Genomic DNA, 7,415 nt, shown 5'->3' with positions numbered 1-7,415 from the left:
TCTCTTCCACTTCGCTGTTTTGAAAGATGTCCGCGAAGCGTGAAAAGTGAAAATCCGATTACATTGCACAATGACACGCAAGAGAAAGCCTTTGTGGGGGTGAAGTCGGGAGAATTGGGAGATATCTGGCAGCATAGTCTAAGTCTGCATTTAATGTGGCTGTAAAACCTGGAGATAAATACCTGGAGGATGGCTTATTTGGAATGTTTGAGAAATTAAATTAACGAATTGGCAATTTGTTTGTTAAAAATTAATCCTGGAGCCCATGACTTTTTATTCCCCGCCCCCCCCCCAAAAAAAAATATGTATTTTGAATAGTTTCAAATAATTTAGAAAAATTCTTTTAAAAAGTTTTTTAATTATTTTTTCTTCAAATTAAAAGAACATCAAAATGTGCCAAATACTTACATTATGAATGAAACAATATCGCAGCGACACAAATTACATTATAACAAATCTACAATAAAAATGAAAGTCCTTTTTCACCAATATATTTTTTACAATGCGAAAAGAAAAATATTTTGATAGCATTTTTAACGGTAGAACTATTTATGCAAAGACATTTTGACGTTTTTCCAATTTTCTAGTTTAAATCTTATTCTAGTACTGTTATTGCCATATATCGGTCTTTTCTACAAATATTTAGCAAAATTTAAAAAGAGATTTTCAAACACTCATTGTTGCCCTTGGGACAGTCATGTGAAGCTTATAAATGGAAATAAAAAAAATATATATCCAAATAGCTACACGATGCACTATAGGGTTTAAAAAAAGCTTAAGTTTTGAAGAATATTAAGAACTTGAGATTTTAAAAACTTTTTATTTATTATTATTTTTTTTTTTTTTTGGAAATAAGATTTTTTTCTCTTTTTAGATAAAAAAGAAGATTCGAATCTCAAATCAGAAATAGTGTAATGCTTTAAATTTGTTTCATCAATTTTTATATATTTTTTTTGTTTTGTTTTGTTTTTAATTTGCTCTTATTTGTATATAAGCAATAACTTGTTCATTCACACAAAAATTATTTAATATCTTTAAAACACGAATGAAAAAAGAGTATTTGATATCGCCGAATATCGCATCGCAAAATACTACTAATGATAATGTAACCCTTCGCATACCTATGCCAAGTTCTGACTGCCATTGTGCAAAGTGCACTGTTTTCACATTCTTATTGGATAATGATTATTATAAAAGTCGTATAATAGCAAAACTTCCAAATTAATTTTTAGGAATTATAGCACGCCTACCAACCACTATTTCTGAGATTTCTGAGCACTAAAAGGAATCTTTTTACTCGCATGTATTTGTTAAGGCATCTCATTATTTTTTGGTGTGCAAAATCTTATTGTCAAGGAAATGTTCGTGAGTCTAAATCGATTAACTAAAGTAAAGTAAAGTAAAGCAAAGTATTTTTATAAAATATGTTTACAAATTTACAAATTAGGCAGTGAATTGTACCAAAATAAAGCTAATATCTACTAAAAATCCTTTTTTTTTTAAATTTTAAAATGATAAAAAAAAAGGTTTCAGTTAAAAAAAATTTTTGCTCTTTAAGTTATTAATTAAAAATGTTAAAATTTCGATTAATTTACCGATTAATCGATGGATTAATTAATCGACTCGGTTAATTAAGCAGTCGATTAATAAATTAATTAGCTGAAAACTGAATTAAATTTTTGAAAAACTTTTTCATATTGAGTATCTACTAAGACGTAACTACATACCAACTTAGTTAACAAGATCAATTTTTCTTTTAAGTTGAACGGAAGTTTTGAACAATTTTTGCATTTTGCATATCGCATCAATCAATCTATAGATACTACACCAGTATTAATATTATGTTAATCAGTTAAATCAATTAATTGTTGAATATTCATGTAAGACAACATAAAACATTGAATAACTCAACTAATAAGAAAAAACAACTAATTCATTTCTTCACTTAAATCCTCTCAATTTTTTTTTATTATTTGGTAACTTTCTATGTAGATCTGACTAGTATGCGTTCTAAGATGAGGAGCGTCTTTATTAGACTAATGTTTCCATCACTAGATATCTACTTTTTCAGTGGGAGGGTAGGGAATGGGATTCTTTTTTTTTTTGCCAGGAAGAATTTTATCTTTAGAACGAAACTTGTAAATAAATAAATAAAGGAATAATTAATTACATATAAAGCGAAATAAAACTGATAATAGTTATTTTGAAAATTTCAATTAAGTATTCCAAGACTGTATAATTTTATTTGCAAGAATTGTAGTATCTGAATGAATGCCATAATAGAATGCTTTGAAATTCTATTTTCAAACATCCACTTATTCATCCGACTTTTTGGTATCCAAATTTCTGGCTATCTACTATTTAAGAAATCTGAATTAGTTGGAAAGATAATTATCATTGATTATTGAATTAATTTTAAATGAATTATTTCCAATTTGCAGTTGTGTTAGCTGCTACAGGTAATTAATTAGATAAATAAAAGTAAACACTAAGCGAAACTGGAAACTTCTCTCCAAAATTTGAGACGATTATGCCGATACGATCTATCGATTTCCAGAACAAGAATTCACGCAATAAGATAAAACTGTTCAAAGAAAAACAACTCTCGAATACCTCTACCAACTGATAAAATAAAACTAATTTAAATTATATTAGGAGGTTTTAGATTAATTTCGTTAAAAATTGCTGATTTTCAATCACTTCTGGTGGGGAAAAAAACATCTGCGCTACATTACTAGAATCAGTTCCACGTGGGAGACCTTGAACACAAAATGGCTAGTATAATGAAGGGCTGAAGATTGTTATTACAGATTTCAAAAGCATGATCTATTATGCATCGCTTCAGTTATGAATATTATCTTATCGGATGAATATTTTTTGTAAATTAAAACTAGAAATCTTATCGAAAATTAATCTTTTTTTTTTTTCCAGCGTGTAGCATTTATCTAATTTTTTCAGCTTCAAATGAAACAAATAGATTCGGTCCATTATCAAATCAAGATTTCGTTCCGAATATGAAAGTCTAATTTCAAAAAGAGTTCCTTAAAGATATATGAAGAGAAAGATGGAGATTCTACTACATAATTCAATACACAATTCAAAGATAGATATTCTACTGCATTATTCAATCTACAAATATCACAATTCAATCACAAACTTTTTAACGATGCGTGATTCTTTCAACTTCAAATGAAACAAATAGATTTAGTCCATTATCAAATCAAGCCTTCGTTCCAAATACGAAAGATCTAACTTCAAAAATAGTATCTCAAAGAAATATGAAGAGAAAGATAGAGAAAGACCATTCAATCTACAATTATCAGGTGGAGAAATCGCCTTGGCAAAGAATACCTGAGCAATCCCATATTTCATGACAACCTCATCCACATCGAAAAGCCCCTGCAAATCATCCCAATACCCCCCCCCCTTCCCACCTGTCACCACAACAAACCCGTTTTCAAACCCAGTATCTCCACTCGCATCAGTCTACTCATCATTATCCCTGGAATTCCAGTGCCGACCCATTCTTTCACACGTGTAAAAGTTATGTCCATTCCGATAATGGGCACTCATTAAAAAAAAAGAGTCCCGATCCCAGTTAACCGGACTATCGCAGGTCTCCATCTCCCGTCCCGCTCCGCCGAGCATGAAAACGACAATTTGATCGGACGCCGGCATGATTGCGCGGAGTTGCACCTTAATTATAATATAGGGGATTAGCGTCCGGCCGCATTTTGGTGTCGGCGATGATTTGGTGACACGCAAAATGGGCCCCGGGGCATGCCGGGCGAGGTTTATTAGTTATTTATTCATTAGTAGAGTTCGTGAAGATGTACATTCTAACTTGTTGTTCAAGGAACTGATATTGCATGTTGGTGAGTCGTAAGTTATTTAGTGAATAAATAATATGAAGAATATGGAAATGAAAGAAAAATAAATAAAGTAGATTCAGTAAAAATGAATTCACAGCAATCGTAATTATTGTACCCCAGTGCCAAGTGTTCTTTGGTATGAGAAGATTATTAGATAGTATACGAGAACGTTTTGGAGAGACCGCCCCCGCTGGTTCATGCTAAACTAGGAAGTAACAACCTTTTGGAAAATGTTCTATACATTTCCGTAATTCTCGAGTAATGACGTAATTAAGAATTCTTACCAATAGCGAAGAATTTATATGTAGGCGTCGCTCTTCTTATTAACTGAACGTATGATTTGCTATAGTAGATTGTTAAAGTATATCAATGATAAATTCTCATCAAGAAAATGTTCTTTGTTTAAAAGCAGAGAGAGAGAGAGAGAGAGAGAAAGAGGAAGGGCCTTAGGCGATTCCAAATATAAAACACAGTATGCAGCCTTCAGATCTTCTATGACTCCCAATTATTGAATATCGAATTTAATTATTCCGCCAAGGAGCGTTTTTTCATTCCATCGGAAAGCTCAAATACCGGAACAAAGTCGATTTAACTATCCACATTGTAGGTTAATGAAGTGTTAACATGATGAATGAGGAAGAGACAACATCATTATATTCATTACTGTTTTCCGCTTTATATACCATTATGTCCCATCACCTTTATTAATCACCCTTTCTTTAATTTTTTTCCTCATGCGCATGCGCATCAGCCCAAAGCAGCAGTGGCTTGACCTAACCTTTCCACGCCGAGTTATTAACTGTGACCACTCTGTTAATTCGTAAGCAAGCGCCCACCGGCTCACGAGAAAAACGAAGTGTCACGACTTTGGCGCAGCAGCAGAGCAAACAAACCAAAACGCAATAATTGATTCGCATCTGCATACACGGAAGAGGACAAGCCGACATTCCTGCATACCGAATGTATTACATTGTGTAGACGGGCATTAATAAAATCGTGCACGGGCCATTAAAAACACCCGCGCCCACACACCCCCGTGCAGCAGCAGATGGCGGAATCGGAGTTATCGCGAATTTCGATCTCATGCAAAATACCAAGGTCTCTTCCACGCTACTTCCGCCAGTGGTCAGTGAAAATGGATGGGGGTGAATTTTGAATCGATATTTCTTTTGAGTAGTCGAGGTCTGTGACGACATATGAATGGAATCAAAATCAAATCTGAGACCCAAGGAGATCCTGGTTGAAGTCTTATGTAGAAGACTGCCGTGCGATGAATAGAAAAAAACTGTGATGGCAAAAGGGTTTTGCATTAAATCAATATTGTCCTCTCCAATAAGCGAAGGCATGCGCAGAAAAAAAAATGGGAGAGAGAAGGAATTGTTAAATAATTATCCTTGCCATACAAATTCTTTTTATTTTTATTTCCGACGCCGACCCTGCTTATTCAAAGGGTGTCAAGCAGATACAAATCCCCCACCCCTCAAAAAAAAAAAAAAAAGTGAAATGCATCACGATTTTGCATATCATCCGTGCGCAAGAGGTAAACTTTTGTTTTCTGCAACGTTCCAATTTTAGTATATAAACTGAGGAAATGCACATCCTAAGATTGGAAACTACATTAAATAAATATACTAAAAGTGAAAAAAAAAATGCACTGCTTTATAAAATTATACATTTATGTAAAACTGAAAAAATACCTGTGAAAGTGGTCTCCCTAAGACTTTATGGTATATTCTGTAATAAAATTGTTGTCCCGGAGAACGCCTTCCAGGGCACTGGCGAACAATAGTTACGAAATATTAACCTTTGGCGAGAATATAGCATTTTTAATAAATCTATTCCGTACTTCTTGGCGATGAAATTGTGACATACGGTTAATAGTATCCAAAAATCGAATTTATGTTTTAGAAGCAGATCATATCCAACTGAAACCAAAATTAGACACAGAGCTACAAATAGTGTCAAAAAATTCCTTACCAAATTTGATATATTTACGTCATTGTGTCTTTGAGCTATAGCGTTTACATGTTTCTGAAAGTACAGACAGACAGTCAATCCTTTAGCTGAACATTTGAAAGCTGCCTTGACTATAGATGTTAATTTTGTGTGTAGAATTTCATCTGTCTAGATCTCTTCGTTTTGTAGTTATAGTGTTAAAATTATATTCAAGCAGTCGAAACATGGAGATTCGTCAAAATCTAGATTTTGAATTTTCTGACGGTCACTTACTGTATTTTCTCTTGCTCTATGCAAGAAAGTACCAAGGCTCTCTCTTACTTCATATAAGTAACATAATATTGACTGTACTAACTTCAAATTAAATTGTACAAAAAAAAAATTTTTTTTTTTCTCGTTTAGAAAAGCAAGCATATGCATTTTTTTTTTTTGCTTTTTATGTATAAGCAATGAAGTTATCAGTTTTGAAATCAGTGGGAATGGATCTCCTAACACTTTCTCGCATACTCCCTATTAAAAATGTTATTCCTCCCCTCCACCCCCCACATTAAGAAAATGTAGACATTAAACAAAGCAGTAAACGCCACCAATGCTCAGATTTTTATTTTCAGAGTCCCACACATAATGTTTTCTGCATAATGTTAGCAAGGAAAATTGAATTCGCATTTTGAATAATTTTTTTTCTTTCTCTCGACCGACAAGTTAAAATTGGACACATGATTGCAATTTTAGTAGCAAGATCATTAGCTAAATTTCATTTATCTAAACCAAACCGTTTTTTAATTACCACGTTCACATGTATGTAAACAAATGTAAAGGTCAGACAGACAATCAATTCATCTGCGAATTTTATTTATTAATTTGATACGAACCTATGCTTCGAAAACTAAAGCTGTGGATGTTGTTTTATCCATCTAATTCTTAAAATTTTGCAATTATTATGACCGATTTCTCTCGGACAGACAGACAAATTTTCTGCTGAAACTTCGAAATTTATAAAAATCCTGAGTTCGTTTTTTTTAAATTTATTTTTTGGCAATTACAATGCATCATCTTTATATATCTCTTATAAGCGAGGAATTAAAAAAAAATTAATTACTCTTGAATATAAACATGAAACCATAAATTGTCGAAAAAAGCAGCTCATATAAAAATATTTTCTTCATAATATTACATAAAATATATTTAGCATAAATGTAACATTTATAATATTTATAATTTTTCAGCAATGAATGTTTTGGATTATCATTCTTATGATACATAGGGTGGTTTTTCTTTTATTCATTCATTGTTTATGAAGCTTTCTACCCTTTTCTTCCTCGAGATTTTTATATAAAAAATATTTTCTATTAAAATATCAAGATTCTAAGATAAAATTGAACTTTAAATGCTTTAAATAATGATTATTTCCTAGTTTTCATCTTTTAATCTATTCCATAATTTAGTATTACGAGTACCTTAGGTTCATATATATAATTTTATTGCGTACTTTTCTATGTGTTTTTTTTAAATGCTTATTTTTTCTTTTAAATTTTATAACGTATTTTAAGGTTTTTAATTTTTAACTGAAAAAATATGATCTGCTTA

General features: G+C 31.8%; 1 non-coding gene across 1 annotated transcript; it reads right to left on the bottom strand.

Moving 5' to 3' along the window:
• Positions 1-5,364: 5,364 nt before the first annotated feature.
• On the bottom strand, positions 5,365-5,467 carry LOC129969957 (U6 spliceosomal RNA). The gene has a single exon (XR_008784705.1). It is a non-coding gene; the product is annotated as a U6 spliceosomal RNA (small nuclear RNA).
• Between the last annotated feature and the right edge of the window lie 1,948 nt (positions 5,468-7,415).

Source organism: Argiope bruennichi, chromosome 5 (assembly GCF_947563725.1).
Source record: "Argiope bruennichi chromosome 5, qqArgBrue1.1, whole genome shotgun sequence".
Classification (NCBI taxonomy): Eukaryota; Metazoa; Arthropoda; class Arachnida; order Araneae; family Araneidae; genus Argiope; species Argiope bruennichi.
This window is presented reverse-complemented; position numbering and strand designations above follow the sequence as displayed.